General features: G+C 32.5%; 1 non-coding gene across 1 annotated transcript; it reads right to left on the reverse strand.

Annotated features, from left to right (window-relative positions):
- Nucleotides 1-664: 664 nt before the first annotated feature.
- Nucleotides 665-737, reverse strand: TRNAN-AUU (transfer RNA asparagine (anticodon AUU)). The gene has a single exon. It is a non-coding gene; the product is annotated as a tRNA-Asn (tRNA).
- Between the last annotated feature and the right edge of the window lie 16,610 nt (nt 738-17,347).

Here is a 17,347-nt window from a genome sequence, read left to right on the forward strand (position 1 = left end):
AGCCCAAAAGGGATTCTAGTCTTGAAACTGCATCTTCCATTGTCCACCATAAACGGCTTAGTCACTTTTCAAATTGTTGCCATCAAATATTATTTTTAAAGAAGTTAAGTAATGAAGCATCTGCATGTATGAATGTACGTTCCTGGCACTGTAAAGAAAACGACGGTATCTACAATCCTCCAGTTTTGGGTAACGTAGTCCTCCACCCGAACATATGCACCTGAAAGCCCGAATTCTGAATTTTGAGTTTCGTATTTCATGCTTTGTAAAACTTCAATGAATTTTTTATCAACAAATTCAATAGTTTGAAAGCAAGCAGTCTCAAACCGTACGGAATATAACTTTTTTATTTTTTTTTTCCTAGCACACGAGACTCTCTATCCAAAATTTTATACATACGCTCTCTTTAAACACTTTGTGATTTTAATGCTGAATTTGGCCAGCTACTTTTATTTATTAAATATCACGTTCTTCGCACTTAAACCATAAAATTCAGTTCAAGAGCAATACCGCAAATTAGTTTTAAATTGAACATACTTTTAGAATTTCTGATACAGAGTCTCACGCGCTGGAGATATTTTTTTTTTTTTTTTTATGTGTACAACGTTGTAGAGACATTAGGATTTTTTTTTTTTGGATGCAGGAGAATTGAAAAATTAGCAATCGCCTTCGCCGGGAATCGAACCACGGACCTCTGGAATAATAGCTCAGTGTGCTGACCACTACACCACGAAGGCACGCTAGGAAAACGGGGGGGAAGTACCTCATAACGTTGCCATTGCTCGGTTTGAAATCCTTGAGTTTGTTAATCAAAAATTCGTTAAAGTTTTACAAAATATGAACTCGATCATAAAACATATTCTAAATTTCAAATTTGTGCTTCCACGTGCCCATATTGGTAGGAGGATGCCGTCATTCAAAATTCCATGGCTCTATGTAGCGTTGTTTTATCCCAATGCGAGAAATAGACATACATTTATGCAGATTTTTCATTATTTAATTTCTTCCAATATAATGCAGGACTCTAACATTTGGTGGCAACAGTTTCAAAAGTGAAACGGACATTTATAGTGAACCAACTCAAAATCGCAAAACGAAACAATAGTCCTACAGGGGCAAACCTAACTGAAAAAGTTTGCAACTCATGTTACTAAGGAAACTGAGCAAGAATATGATTAATTGAGGAAAGACTGAACAAAAATAGAAAAATATGTTCCAACATTTACCACTGCATACAGAATTCTAAACGTACTTTGCTATGCTGCTTTTAAAATTTGTGTAATTTTACAATTGAATTGTATATGGCGTAAGTGCAAAGAAAAATATTCTTAATAATAAAGCTAAAAAGACAAAAAGAAATGGGTTAGTAGCAGTGAGTGCAACAGCAGATTGGGGGACAGTGAGCTTAGCGAGAGAGTAAAACACCTTAGCAAAATCATCTTGGAGGGGGGGCGATCACTAAAATTGGAACACTTTCGGATTTTCTTTTTAGTTATTATTTCATAGTTTTCTTTTCAATGGGCACTGAATAACTGCAAAATCAGTTGCTTAAATGTTCTAAAACATTGTATGTGAATCTGAGTTATACGTGAGTTTGGGTATATGTGAATTTTAAGGTCTTACAGACCGGAACCTCTGTGCGAATCTAGCTCAGCATAATGTGAGGGATAAATTCTCACTCGAGAAGATAATGTGAAGTAGGGCCACATTCGATGGTAAAGCTCGGGAGCCGATTCTTCAGCTTCTTTGAAGATGCTGACTGTGTAAAATGAAATACAGTCCTTCGACTGCCAGGAGATAGTAGCAGAGAGACCTGTTCCTCAGTTTCATTCTGTTACGAAATGTCCATGCGCGGTAAGATAGCTTCCCCGCAAAGCAGTTTTAGGGTTGCCAGAAAATGGCAAAAGAAGGCAGGGTTGCCACATTTGGCGAGAAATTTTTCATTTGGCGACAAAATTGCCGATGCGCCATGGACGAATGGAGAACCTTCTGGAACGAATTCTTACTGGTTGAGCCCAGAATGTTCTCGAACACAAGCCAAAAACTATATAAACCTTGGTGATACGCGGAGAGTTAGTCCGTGCGGAGTTAGTATCGAGTTGATAGTCAGTAAGTGAGTGTCTAGTCTAGTGCATCGAGAGAGTCCCTTAGTGTATCGCAAGTTAGTGCATCGTCGAATGTGTTGAGCTTCGGAAACGACTGAACCGAGGAGTCGGGAGCTGTACTCTAGTGCATCGTTGAGTGCATCGAGAGTCTCGAGAGTACCCCGGCCGACGAGAAATCTCTAGTACCTGCCTGGTGTAGATGGTTAAAGTTACATATAGGGATTAAAGTTCCGAGAACGACCGAGCAGAGTCGGGAGCTGTATTCTGGTGCTTTGCCGTGAAGCTGTCTCCAATGTTATAGCCTGGGGGCTGTGTAGCTGATTGTTCCGAAGTATTTATCGTAGTTCTTCGACGACTGTAAACGTTTGTTTGGAACTGTCTTGAATAATACTGGCTAATAGATTGTGTTTCGATACTTTTTGAAGTGCTGCCGTCGTTATTCACTCCAAATCCACGAACCCGTACCGTAATGTACGTAACAAAGAAAAAAAAACCGCACAATTCTTTGCTGTGTAAATGCAATGCAACCAGTAGAATTCTTGCATAATGGCGATTACGCTACGGATAGTGTTGATTTAAGTGTCGTAATATGCCTTATGAATTTGGAGCTGAAAAGTAGGTGTTAGGAGAATCTTTATAACAAAAGTTGTCTCTTCTTACAGTCATAGTATAAATAATTAACGATTTTAATATATTGTTGCGTGCATACTGGTTCGTAATGGATCGAACACTTTACAGTTCTGGAACTTTCTACATACAGGTACATCTCTTCTTAGCATCAGAGAGCACAATCAGTAGTTACGTTTCAAACTACTAAGAACGTTAAACACATGCAATGCAAAGCGCATCTAAGAAGATAATCTCAACACTCCCAAATCGAATCTGAACTAAAAAAAAACTGAGAATTGATGTTCTTTCCTGGTTTGCATAGTTTTACCCCTGCCGCCGAGAAATCTCTAGTACCTGCCTGGTGTATATGGTTAAAGTTACATATAGGGATCAAATACAGTACCAATTACAGGTATACAGGGACAGGATCAAAATGTCACCAAATGGTCGCAAGTTTGGCGACTTTGGGCGATGTCTCACCAAATTTGGGAAAAAAAATTAATCGCCAATGCCATTGCCAGATTGCCAGTATCTCGCCAATTCAATGACACAGCCATTTACTCAATATTAAGCAACCCTTGCAATCTTGTTTCTCCAACAAATCTTGTTGTTCCGTCAATGATTTGTTTTAATCCACTGAACTAATTTAAAAAGACTCTATACTGAGACTCCCAATATATGAAACTAGAAACATTTTTACTAATTACAATAATGCTACAAATATTCATAAAATTTTCCAGCAGAATTTATTATAAATTAAATTATTTTGAAATATATTAATTAGATAGTTAAAACTAAAACTATATTTATTACTTATTTTAAGTAACTAAATTTGTTATGCAATGCAATGTAAAGCAGAAAGATGCATTAAGTATAGCAACACTTTGGAAACTCGCTATTTGAAAAGCTACTTAAAAGATAAATTGAAGAGCCATGCTAATTAATGATTGTCTAGTCTCTCGGAAAGCAAATGAATGGCAGCGTTTCATAATGATTGAACCATAACGTTTTTCGGATTATATAGTTTTTGGTTACGACTCAAGTAAAAAGTTTCTAACTTCAATATTAGAAGTTTTCTCTATTAAGAATTGCTCCAGTTAAAATTTCGATAGACTAGATAGCTAACTGATTATTATTATCACTTACATATTCGCATGAGAAAAAAAAACTTGCTTTATATGTGAAACCCACCACTATCCCAGCAACACAGCCGTTGAATTCTGGTAGAGCGACACAGGTTCAAATGCCGGCAAAAGTCCTGTCAGCACCGCCTAGCCAGTCTAGGGGTTAGCGTTGCTGATTGCCGTGCTGTATGGCCCTAGTTCGAATCCCAGAGGAGGCATGGATATTTGTAAATGTATAGTGTTCGTGCAGCATGGGGGACCCTCTAAATATGCGGTTAGCCAAGTCCTCTCGAGAGGTTGGTGATAGGGGAAGAGGGGTGAGAGACCTTCGGACCCGCCCCGAGAGAATCGCGCTGTCACCTGTAAGGTGCTCAAGGCTGTTGCCAACGACAGGCGTTATATTGCGCTCGTTGTCACGAGGAATTTAGTAGGCTTGGGCTGACTATAGTACAAGCAGACAAGTTAGCATTAGTCAACAACAACAACAGCTGGATGGACTGACAACATGGATGTTTTCGATGTTTTCCCCGTGTGTAACGTGAGCACGAACAGATGCATATATATTAATTTCACTGCAACGAAAAGTTTAATTTTATAAGTAATGTCCACCAGTGTCCTGGCAATAAAGCCGTTGAACACTAGCCGTGCTACAGGGTTCAGATACCGGGAAATAGATTAAATGCAGAGCAGTTTGTTTCATTTTTTTTTTCGATAATAATTTAATAGTAATTTTATCTCATCTACGTTGTTCTTATGGTTCATTATGATTTGCGCAAATTTGCCATTTTCGTACTTCAGTAAAACTTAAACGGCTTGAATATTCAAACCTTTAAAATAACTTTGCCATTTTCGTACTTCAGTAAAACTTAAAGAGCTTGAATATTCAAACATTTTAAGTAACTTTGCCATTTTCGTACTTCAGTAAAACTTAAAGGGCTTGAATATTCAAACCTTTTAAGTAACTTTGCCATTTTCGTACTTCAGTAAAACTTAAAGGGCTTGAATATTCAAACCTTTTAAGTAACTTTGCCATTTTCGTACTTCAGTAACACTTAAAGGGCTTGAATATTCAAACCTTTTAAGTAACTTTGCCATTTTCGCACTTCAGTAACACTTAAAGGGCTTGAATATTCAAACCTTTTAAGTAACTTTGCCATTTTCGTACTTCAGTAACACTTAAAGGGCTTGAATATTCAAACCTTTTAAGTAACTTTGCCATTTTCGTACTTCAGTAACACTTAAAGGGCTTGAATATTCAAACCTTTTAAGTAACTTTGCCATTTTCGTACTTCAGTAAAACTTAAAGGGCTTGAATATTCAAACCTTTTAAGTAACTTTGCCATTTTCGAAATTCAGTAAAACTTAAAGGGCTTGAATATTCAAACCTTTTAAGTAACTTTGCCATTTTCGTACTTCAGTAACACTTAAAGGGCTTGAATATTCAAACCTTTTAAGTAACTTTGCCATTTTCGTACTTCAGTAAAACTTAAAGGGCTTGAATATTCAAACCTTTTAAGTAACTTTGCCATTTTCGTACTTCAGTAAAACTTAAAGGGCTTGAATATTCAAACCTTTTAAGTAACTTTGCCATTTTCGTACTTCAGTAAAACTTAAAGGGCTTGAATATTCAAACCTTTTAAGTAACTTTGCCATTTTCGTACGTCAGTAAAACTTAAAGGGCTTGAATATTCAAACCTTTTAAGTAACTTTGCCATTTTCGTACTTCAGTAAAACTTAAAGCGCTTGAATATTCAAACATTTTAAGTAAATTTGCCATTTTCGTACTTCAGTAAAACTTAAAGGGCTTGAATATTCAAACCTTTTAAGTAACTTTGCCATTTTCGTACTTCAGTAAAACTTAAAGGGCTTGAATATTCAAACCTTTTAAAAAACTTTGCCATTTTCGTACTTCAGTAAAACTTAAAGGGCTTGAATATTCAAACCTTTTAAGTAACTTTGCCATTTTCGTACTTCAGTAACACTTAAAGGGCTTGAATATTCAAACATTTTAAGTAACATTGCCATTTTCGTACTTCAGTAAAACTTAAAGAGCTTGAATATTCAAACATTTTAAGTAACTTTGCCATTTTCGTACTTCAGTAAAACTTAAAGGGCTTGAATATTCAAACCCTTTCAGTAACTTTGCCATTTTCGTACTTCAGTAAAACTTAAAGGGCTTGAATATTCAAACCTCTTAAGTAACTTTGCCATTTTCGTACTTCAGTAAAACTTAAAGGGCTTGAATATTCAAACCTTTTAAATAACTTTGCCATTTTCGTACTTCAGTAAAACTTAAAGGGCTTGAATATTCAAACCTTTTAAGTAACTTTGCCATTTTCGTACTTCAGTAAAACTTAAAGGGCTTGAATATTCAAACCTTTTAAGTAACTTTGCCATTTTCGAACTTCAGTAACACTTAAAGGGCTTGAATATTCAAACGTTTTAAGTAACTTTGCCATTTTCGAACTTCAGTAAAACTTAAAGGGCTTGAATATTCAAACCTTTTAAATAACTTTGCCATTTTCGTACTTCAGTAAAACTTAAAGGGCTTGAATATTCAAACCTTTTAAGTAACTTTGCGATTTTCGTACTTCAGTAACACTTAAAGGGCTTGAATATTCAAACCTTTTAAGTAACTTTGCCATTTTCGTACTTCAGTAAAACTTAAAGGGCTTGAATATTCAAACCTTTTAAGTAACTTTGCCATTTTCGTACTTCAGTAACACTTAAAGGGCTTGAATATTCAAACCTTTTAAGTAACTTTGCCATTTTCGTACTTCAGTAAAACTTAAAGGGCTTGAATATTCAAACCTTTTAAGTATCTTTGCCATTTTCGTACTTCAGTAACACTTAAAGGGCTTGAATATTCAAACCTTTTAAATAACTTTGCCATTTTCGTACTTCAGTAAAACTTAAAGGGCTTGAATATTCAAACCTTTTAAGTAACTTTGCCATTTTCGTACTTCAGTAAAACTTAAAGGGCTTGAATATTCAAACCTTTTAAATAACTTTGCCATTTTCGTACTTCAGTAAAACTTAAAGGGCTTGAATATTCAAACCTTTTAAGTAACTTTGCCATTTTCGTACTTCAGTAACACTTAAAGGGCTTGAATATTCAAACCTTTTAAGTAACTTTGCCATTTTCGTACTTCAGTAAAACTTAAAGGGCTTGAATATTCAAACCTTTTAAGTAACTTTGCCATTTTCGTACTTCAGTAACACTTAAAGGGCTTGAATATTCAAACCTTTTAAGTAACTTTGCAATTTTCGTACTTCAGTAAAACTTAAAGGGCTTGAATATTCAAACCTTTTAAGTAACTTTGCCATTTTCGTAATTCAGTAATACTTAAAGGGCTTGAATATTCAAACCTTTTAAATAACTTTGCCATTTTCGTACTTCAGTAATACTTAAAGGGCTGGAAAATTCAAACCTTTTAAGTAACTTTGCCATTTTCGTACTTCAGTAACACTTAAAGGGCTTGAATATTCAAACCTTTTAAGTAACTTTGCCATTTTCGTACTTCAGTAACGCTTAAAGGGCTTGAATATTCAAACCTTTTAAGTAACTTTGCCATTTTCGTACTTCAGTAACGCTTAAAGGGCTTGAATATTCAAACCTTTTAAGTAACTTTGCCATTTTCGTACTTCAGTAAAACTTAAAGGGCTTGAATATTCAAACCTTTTAAGTAACTTTGCCATTTTCGTACTTCAGTAAAACTTAAAGGGCTTGAATATTCAAAACTTTTAAGTAACTTTGCCATTTTCGTACTTCAGTAAATATTAAAGGGCTTGAATATTCAAACCTTTTAAGTAACTTTGCCATTTTCGTACTTCAGTAACACTTAAAGGGCTTGAATATTCAAACCTTTTAAGTAACTTTGCCATTTTCGTACTTCAGTAAAACTTAAAGGGCTTGAATATTAAAACCTTTTAAGTAACTTTGCCATTTTCGTACTTCAGTAAAACTTAAAGGGCTTGAATATTCAAACCTTTTAAGTAACTTTGCCATTTTCGTACTTCAGTAAAACTTAAAGGGCTTGAATATTCAAACCTTTTAAGTAACTTTGCCATTTTCGTACTTCAGTAAAACTTAGAGGGCTTGAATATTCAAACCTTTTAAGTAACTTTGCCATTTTCGTACTTCAGTAAAACTTAAAGCGCTTGAATATTCAAACATTTTAAGTAAATTTGCCATTTTCGTACTTCAGTAAAACTTAAAGGGCTTGAATATTCAAACCTTTTAAGTAACTTTGCCATTTTCGTACTTCAGTAAAACTTAAAGGGCTTGAATATTCAAACCTTTTAAATAACTTTGCCATTTTCGTACTTCAGTAAAACTTAAAGGGCTTGAATATTCAAACCTTTTAAGTAACTTTGCCATTTTCGTACTTCATTAAAACTTAAAGGGCTTGAATATTCAAACCTTTTAAGTAACTTTGCCATTTTCGTACTTCAGTAACACTTAAAGGGCTTGAATATTCAAACCTTTTAAGTAACTTTGCCATTTTCGTACTTCAGTAAAACTTAAAGGGCTTGAATATTCAAACCTTTTAAGTATCTTTGCCATTTTCGTACTTCAGTAACACTTAAAGGGCTTGAATATTCAAACCTTTTAAATAACTTTGCCATTTTCGTACTTCAGTAAAACTTAAAGCGCTTGAATATTCAAACCTTTTAAGTAACTTTGCCATTTTCGTACTTCAGTAAAACTTAAAGGGCTTGAATATTCAAACCTTTTAAATAACTTTGCCATTTTCGTACTTCAGTAAATCTTAAAGGGCTTGAATATTCAAACCTTTTAAGTAACTTTGCCATTTTCGTACTTCAGTAACACTTAAAGGGCTTGAATATTCAAACCTTTTAAGTAACTTTGCCATTTTCGTACTTCAGTAAAACTTAAAGGCCATGAATATTCAAACCTTTTAAGTAACTTTGCCATTTTCGTACTTCAGTAACACTTAAAGGGCTTGAATATTCAAACCTTTTAAATAACTTTGCCATTTTCGTACTTCAGTAATACTTAAAGGGCTGGAAAATTCAAACCTTTTAAGTAACTTTGCCATTTTCGTACTTCAGTAACACTTAAAGGGCTTGAATATTCAAACCTTTTATGTAACTTTGCCATTTTCGTACTTCAGTAACACTTAAAGGGCTTGAATATTCAAACCTTTTAAGTAACTTTGCCATTTTCGTACTTCAGTAACGCTTAAAGGGCTTGAATATTCAAACCTTTTAAGTAACTTTGCCATTTTCGTACTTCAGTAACGCTTAAAGGGCTTGAATATTCAAACCTTTTAAGTAACTTTGCCATTTTCGTACTTCAGTAAAACTTAAAGGGCTTGAATATTCAAACCTTTTAAGTAACTTTGCCATTTTCGTACTTCAGTAAAACTTAAAGGGCTTGAATATTCAAACCTTTTAAGTAACTTTGCCATTTTCGTACTTCAGTAACGCTTAAAGGGCTTGAATATTCAAACCTTTTAAGTAACTTTGCCATTTTCGTACTTCAGTAACGCTTAAAGGGCTTGAATATTCAAACCATTTAAGTAACTTTGCCATTTTCGTACTTCAGTAAAACTTAAAGGGCTTGAATATTCAAACCTTTTAAGTAACTTTGCCATTTTCGTACTTCAGTAAAACTTAAAGGGCTTGAATATTCAAACCTTTTAAGTAACTTTGCCATTTTCGTACTTCAGTAAAACTTAAAGGGCTTGAATATTCAAACCTTTTAAGCAAATTTGCCATTTTCGTACTTCAGTAAAACTTAAAGGGCTTGAAAATTCAAACCTTTTAAGTAACTTTGCCATTTTCGTACTTCAGTAACACTTAAAGGGCTTGAATATTCAAACCTTTTAAGTAACTTTGCCATTTTCGTACTTCAGTAAAACTTAAAGGGCTTGAATATTCAAACATTTTAAGTATCTTTGCCATTTTCGTACTTCAGTAACACTTAAAGGGCTTGAATATTCAAACCTTTTAAATAACTTTGCCATTTTCGTACTTCAGTAAAACTTAAAGGGCTTGAATATTCAAACGTTTTAAGTAACTTTGCAATTTTCGTACTTCAGTAAAACTTAAAAGGCTTGAATATTCAAACCTTTTAAATAACTTTGCCATTTTCGTACTTCAGTAAAACTTCAAGGGCTTGAATATTCAAACCTTTTAAGTAACTTTGCCATTTTCGTACTTCAGTAAAACTTAAAGGGCTTGAATATTCAAACCTTTTAAGTAACTTTGCCATTTTCGTACTTCAGTAAATATTAAAGGGCTTGAATATTCAAACCTTTTAAGTAACTTTGCCATTTTCGTACTTCAGTAACACTTAAAGGGCTTGAATATTCAAACCTTTTAAGTAACTTTGCCATTTTCGTACTTCAGTAAATATTAAAGGGCTTGAATATTCAAACCTTTTAAGTAACTTTGCCATTTTCGTACTTCAGTAACACTTAAAGGGCTTGAATATTCAAACCTTTTAAGTAACTTTGCCATTTTCGTACTTCAGTAAAACATAAAGGGCTTGAATATTCAAACCTTTTAAGTAACTTTGCCATTTTCGTACTTCAGTAAAACTTAAAGGGCTTGAATATTCAAACCTTTTAAATAACTTTGCCATTTTCGTACTTCAGTAACACTTAAAGGGCTTGAATATTCAAACCTTTTAAGTAACTTTGCCATTTTCGTACTTCAGTAAAACTTAAAGAGCTTGAATATTCAAACATTTTATGTAACTTTGCCATTTTCGTACTTCAGTAACACTTAAAGGGCTTGAATATTCAAACCTTTTAAGTAACTTTGCCATTTTCGTACTTCAGTAAATATTAAAGGGCTTGAATATTCAAACCTTTTAAGTAACTTTGCCATTTTCGTACTTCAGTAAAACTTAAAGCTCTTGAATATTCAATCATTTTAAGTAAATTTGCCATTTTCGTACTTCAGTAAAACTTAAAGGGCTTGAATATTCAAACCTTTTAAGTAACTTTGCCATTTTCGTACTTCAGTAAAACTTAAAGGGCTTGAATATTCAAACCTGTTAAATAACTTTACCATTTTCGTACTTCAGTAAAACTTAAAGGGCTTGAATATTCAAACCTTTTAAGTAACTTTGCCATTTTCGTACTTCACTAACACTTAAAGGGCTTGAATATTCAAACATTTTAAGTAACTTTGCCATTTTCGTACTTCAGTTAAACTTAAAGAGCTTCAATATTCAAACCTTTTAAGTAACTTTGCCATTTTCGTACTTCAGTTAAACTTAAAGGGCTTGAATATTCAAACCTTTTAAGTAACTTTGCCATTTTAGTACTTCAGTAAAACTTAAAATGCTTGAATATTCAAAACTTTTAAGTAACTTTGCCATTTTCGTACTTCAGTAAAACTTAAAGCGCTTGAATATTCAAACCTTTTAAATAATTTTGCCATTTTCGTACTTCAGTAACACTTAAAGGGCTTGAATATTCAAACCTTTTAAGTAACTTTGCCATTTTCGTACTTCAGTAAAACTTAAAGGGCTTGAATATTCAAACCTTTTAAGTAACTTTGCCATTTTCGTACTTCAGTAAAACTTAAAATGCTTTAATATTCAAACCTTTTAAATAACTTTGCCATTTTCGTACTTCAGTAACACTTAAAGGGCTTGAATATTCAAACCTTTTAAGTAAATTTGCCGTTTTCGTACTTCAGTAACACTTAAAGGACTTGAATATTCAAACCTTTTAAGTAACTTTGCCATTTTCGTACTTCAGTAAAAATTAAAGGGCTTGAATATTCAAACCTTTTAAGTAACTTTGCCATTTTCGTACTTCAGTAACACTTAAAGGGCTTGAATATTCAAACCTTTTAAGTAACTTTGCCATTTTCGTACTTCAGTAAAACTTAAAGGGCTTGAATATTCAAACCTTTTAAGTAACTTTGCCATTTTCGTACTTCAGTAAAACTTAAAGGGCTTGAATATTCAAACCTTTTAAGTAACTTTGCCATTTTCGTACTTCAGTAAAACTTAAAGGGCTTGAATATTCAAACCTTTTAAGTAACTTTGCCATTTTCGTACTTCAGTAAAACTTAAAGGGCTTGAATATTCAAACCTTTTAAGTAACTTTGCCATTTTCGTACTTCAGTAAAACTTAAAATGCTTGAATATTCAAACCTTTTAAATAACTTTGCCGTTTTCGCACTTCAGTAACACTTAAAGGGCTTGAATATTCAAACCTTTTAAGTAACTTTGCCGTTTTCGTACTTCAGTAACACTTAAAGGGCTTGAATATTCAAACCTTTTAAGTAACTTTGCCGTTTTCGTACTTCAGTAAAACTTAAAGGGCTTGAATATTCAAACCTTTTAAGTAACTTTGCCATTTTCGTACTTCAGTAAAACTTAAAGCGCTTGGATATTCAAACCTTTTAAGTAACTTTGCCATTTTCGTACTTCACTTAAAGGGCTTGAATATTCAAACCTTTAAAATAACTTTGCCATTTTCGTACTTCAGTAACACTTAAAGGGCTTGAATATTCAAACCTTTTAAGTAACTTTGCCATTTTCGTACTTCAGTAAAACTTAAAGAGCTTGAATATTCAAACATTTTATGTAACTTTGCCATTTTCGTACTTCAGTAACACTTAAAGGGCTTGAATATTCAAACCTTTTAAGTAACTTTGCCATTTTCGTACTTCAGTAAATATTAAAGGGCTTGAATATTCAAACCTTTTAAGTAACTTTGCCATTTTCGTACTTCAGTAAAACTTAAAGCTCTTGAATATTCAATCATTTTAAGTAAATTTGCCATTTTCGTACTTCAGTAAAACTTAAAGGGCTTGAATATTCAAACCTTTTAAGTAACTTTGCCATTTTCGTACTTCAGTAAAACTTAGAGGGCTTGAATATTCAAACCTTTTAAAAAACTTTACCATTTTCGTACTTCAGTAAAACTTAAAGGGCTTGAATATTCAAACCTTTTAAGTAACTTTGCCATTTTCGTACTTCACTAACACTTAAAGGGCTTGAATATTCAAACATTTTAAGTAACTTTGCCATTTTCGTACTTCAGTTAAACTTAAAGAGCTTCAATATTCAAACCTTTTAAGTAACTTTGCCATTTTCGTACTTCAGTTAAACTTAAAGGGCTTGAATATTCAAACCTTTTAAGTAACTTTGCCATTTTAGTACTTCAGTAAAACTTAAAATGCTTGAATATTCAAAACTTTTAAGTAACTTTGCCATTTTCGTACTTCAGTAAAACTTAAAGCGCTTGAATATTCAAACCTTTTAAATAACTTTGCCATTTTCGTACTTCAGTAACACTTAAAGGGCTTGAATATTGAAACCTTTTAAGTAACTTTGCCATTTTCGTACTTCAGTAAAACTTAAAGGGCTTGAATATTCAAACCTTTTAAGTAACTTTGCCATTTTCGTACTTCAGTAAAACTTAAAATGCTTTAATATTCAAACCTTTTAAATAACTTTGCCATTTTCGTACTTCAGTAACACTTAAAGGGCTTGAATATTCAAACCTTTTAAGTAAATTTGCCGTTTTCGTACTTCAGTAACACTTAAAGGACTTGAATATTCAAACCTTTTAAGTAACTTTGCCATTTTCGTACTTCAGTAAAACTTAAAGGGCTTGAATATTCAAACCTTTTAAGTAACTTTGCCATTTTCGTACTTGAGTAAAACTTAAAGGGCTTGGATATTCAAACCTTTTAAGTAACTTTGCCATTTTCGTACTTCACTTAAAGGGCTTGAATATTCAAACCTTTAAAATAACTTTGCCATTTTCGTACTTCAGTAAAACTTAACGGGCTTGAATATTCAAACCTTTTAAGTAACTTTGCCATTTTCGTACTTCAGTAACACTTAAAGGGCTTGAATATTCAAACCTTTTAAGTAACTTTGCCATTTTCGTACTTCAGTAAAACTTAAAGGGCTTGAATATTCAAACCTTTAAAATAAATTTGCCATTTTCGTACTTCAGTAAATCTTAAAGATCTTGAATATTCAAACATTTTAAGTAACTTTGCCATTTTCGTACTTCAGTAAAACTTAAAGGGCTTGAATATTCAAACCTTTTAAGTAACTTTGCCATTTTCGAACTTCAGTAAAACTTAAACGGCTTGAATATTCAAACCTTTTAAGTAACTTTGCCATTTTAGTACTTCAGTAAAACTTAAAGGGCTTGAATATTCAAACCTTTTAAATAACTTTGCCATTTTCGTACTTCAGTAAAACTTAAAGGGCTTGAATATTCAAACCTTTTAAGTAACTTTGCCATTTTCGTACTTCAGTAAAAATTAAAGGGCTTGAATATTCAAACCTTTTAAGTAACTTTGCCATTTTCGTACTTCAGTAACACTTAAAGGGCTTGAATATTCAAACCTTTTAAGTAACTTTGCCATTTTCGTACTTCAGTAAAACTTAAAGGGCTTGAATATTCAAACCTTTTAAGTAACTTTGCCATTTTCGTACTTCAGTAAAACTTAAAGGGCTTGAATATTCAAACCTTTTAAGTAACTTTGCCATTTTCGTACTTCAGTAAAACTTAAAGGGCTTGAATATTCAAACCTTTTAAGTAACTTTGCCATTTTCGTACTTCAGTAAAACTTAAAGGGCTTGAATATTCAAACCTTTTAAGTAACTTTGCCATTTTCGTACTTCAGTAAAACTTAAAATGCTTGAATATTCAAACCTTTTAAATAACTTTGCCGTTTTCGCACTTCAGTAACACTTAAAGGGCTTGAATATTCAAACCTTTTAAGTAACTTTGCCATTTTCGTACTTCAGTAAAACTTAAAGGGCTTGAATATTCAAACCTTTTAAGTAACTTTGCCATTTTCGTACTTCAGTAAAACTTAAAGCGCTTGGATATTCAAACCTTTTAAGTAACTTTGCCATTTTCGAACTTCAGTAAAACTTAAACGGCTTGAATATTCAAACCTTTTAAGTAACTTTGCCATTTTAGTACTTCAGTAAAACTTAAAGGGCTTGAATATTCAAACCTTTTAAATAACTTTGCCATTTTCGTACTTCAGTAAAACTTAAAGGGCTTGAATATTCAAACCTTTTAAGTAACTTTGCCATTTTCGTACTTCAGTAAAAATTAAAGGGCTTGAATATTCAAACCTTTTAAGTAACTTTGCCATTTTCGTACTTCAGTAACACTTAAAGGGCTTGAATATTCAAACCTTTTAAGTAACTTTGCCATTTTCGTACTTCAGTAAAACTTAAAGGGCTTGAATATTCAAACCTTTTAAGTAACTTTGCCATTTTCGTACTTCAGTAAAACTTAAAGGGCTTGAATATTCAAACCTTTAAAATAACTTTGCCATTTTCGTACTTCAGTAAAACTTAACGGGCTTGAATATTCAAACCTTTTAAGTAACTTTGCCATTTTCGTACTTCAGTAACACTTAAAGGGCTTGAATATTCAAACCTTTTAAGTAACTTTGCCATTTTCGTACTTCAGTAAAACTTAAAGGGCTTGAATATTCAAACCTTTAAAATAAATTTGCCATTTTCGTACTTCAGTAAATCTTAAAGATCTTGAATATTCAAACATTTTAAGTAACTTTGCCATTTTCGTACTTCAGTAAAACTTAAAGGGCTTGAATATTCAAACCTTTTAAGTAACTTTGCCATTTTCGAACTTCAGTAAAACTTAAACGGCTTGAATATTCAAACCTTTTAAGTAACTTTGCCATTTTAGTACTTCAGTAAAACTTAAAGGGCTTGAATATTCAAACCTTTTAAATAACTTTGCCATTTTCGTACTTCAGTAAAACTTAAAGGGCTTGAATATTCAAACCTTTTAAGTAACTTTGCCATTTTCGTACTTCAGTAAAAATTAAAGGGCTTGAATATTCAAACCTTTTAAGTAACTTTGCCATTTTCGTACTTCAGTAAAACTTAAAGGGCTTGAATATTCAAACCTTTTAAGTAACTTTGCCATTTTCGTACTTCAGTAAAACTTAAAGGGCTTGAATATTCAAACCTTTTAAGTAACTTTGCCATTTTCGTACTTCAGTAAAACTTAAAGGGCTTGAATATTCAAACCTTTTAAGTAACTTTGCCATTTTCGTACTTCAGTAAAACTTAAAGGGCTTGAATATTCAAACCTTTTAAGTAACTTTGCCATTTTCGTACTTCAGTAAAATTTAAAGCGCTTGGATATTCAAACCTTTTAAGTAACTTTGCCATTTTCGTACTTCACTTAAAGGGCTTGAATATTCAAACCTTTAAAATAACTTTGCCATTTTCGTACTTCAGTAAAACTTAACGGGCTTGAATATTCAAACCTTTTAAATAACTTTGCCATTTTCGTACTTCAGTAAAACTTAAAGGGCTTGAATATTCAAACCTTTTAAGTAACTTTGCCATTTTCGTACTTCAGTAAAACTTAAAATGCTTTAATATTCAAACCTTTTAAATAACTTTGCCATTTTCGTACTTCAGTAACACTTAAAGGGCTTGAATATTCAAACCTTTTAAGTAAATTTGCCGTTTTCGTACTTCAGTAACACTTAAAGGACTTGAATATTCAAACCTTTTAAGTAACTTTGCCATTTTCGTACTTCAGTAAAACTTAAAGGGCTTGAATATTCAAACCTTTTAAGTAACTTTGCCATTTTCGTACTTGAGTAAAACTTAAAGGGCTTGGATATTCAAACCTTTTAAGTAACTTTGCCATTTTCGTACTTCACTTAAAGGGCTTGAATATTCAAACCTTTAAAATAACTTTGCCATTTTCGTACTTCAGTAAAACTTAACGGGCTTGAATATTCAAACCTTTTAAGTAACTTTGCCATTTTCGTACTTCAGTAACACTTAAAGGGCTTGAATATTCAAACCTTTTAAGTAACTTTGCCATTTTCGTACTTCAGTAAAACTTAAAGGGCTTGAATATTCAAACCTTTAAAATAAATTTGCCATTTTCGTACTTCAGTAAATCTTAAAGATCTTGAATATTCAAACATTTTAAGTAACTTTGCCATTTTCGTACTTCAGTAAAACTTAAAGGGCTTGAATATTCAAACCTTTTAAGTAACTTTGCCATTTTCGAACTTCAGTAAAACTTAAACGGCTTGAATATTCAAACCTTTTAAGTAACTTTGCCATTTTAGTACTTCAGTAAAACTTAAAGGGCTTGAATATTCAAACCTTTTAAATAACTTTGCCATTTTCGTACTTCAGTAAAACTTAAAGGGCTTGAATATTCAAACCTTTTAAGTAACTTTGCCATTTTCGTACTTCAGTAAAAATTAAAGGGCTTGAATATTCAAACCTTTTAAGTAACTTTGCCATTTTCGTACTTCAGTAACACTTAAAGGGCTTGAATATTCAAACCTTTTAAGTAACTTTGCCATTTTCGTACTTCAGTAAAACTTAAAGGGCTTGAATATTCAAACCTTTTAAGTAACTTTGCTATTTTCGTACTTCAGTAAAACTTAAAGGGCTTGAATATTCAAACCTTTTAAGTAACTTTGCCATTTTCGTACTTCAGTAACACTTAAAAGGGTTTGAATATT

This window comes from Stegodyphus dumicola, chromosome 9 (genome assembly GCF_044657685.1).
Source record: "Stegodyphus dumicola isolate Sdum_Otavi_A_Nest chromosome 9, ASM4465768v1".
Lineage (NCBI taxonomy): Eukaryota > Metazoa > Arthropoda > Arachnida > Araneae > Eresidae > Stegodyphus > Stegodyphus dumicola.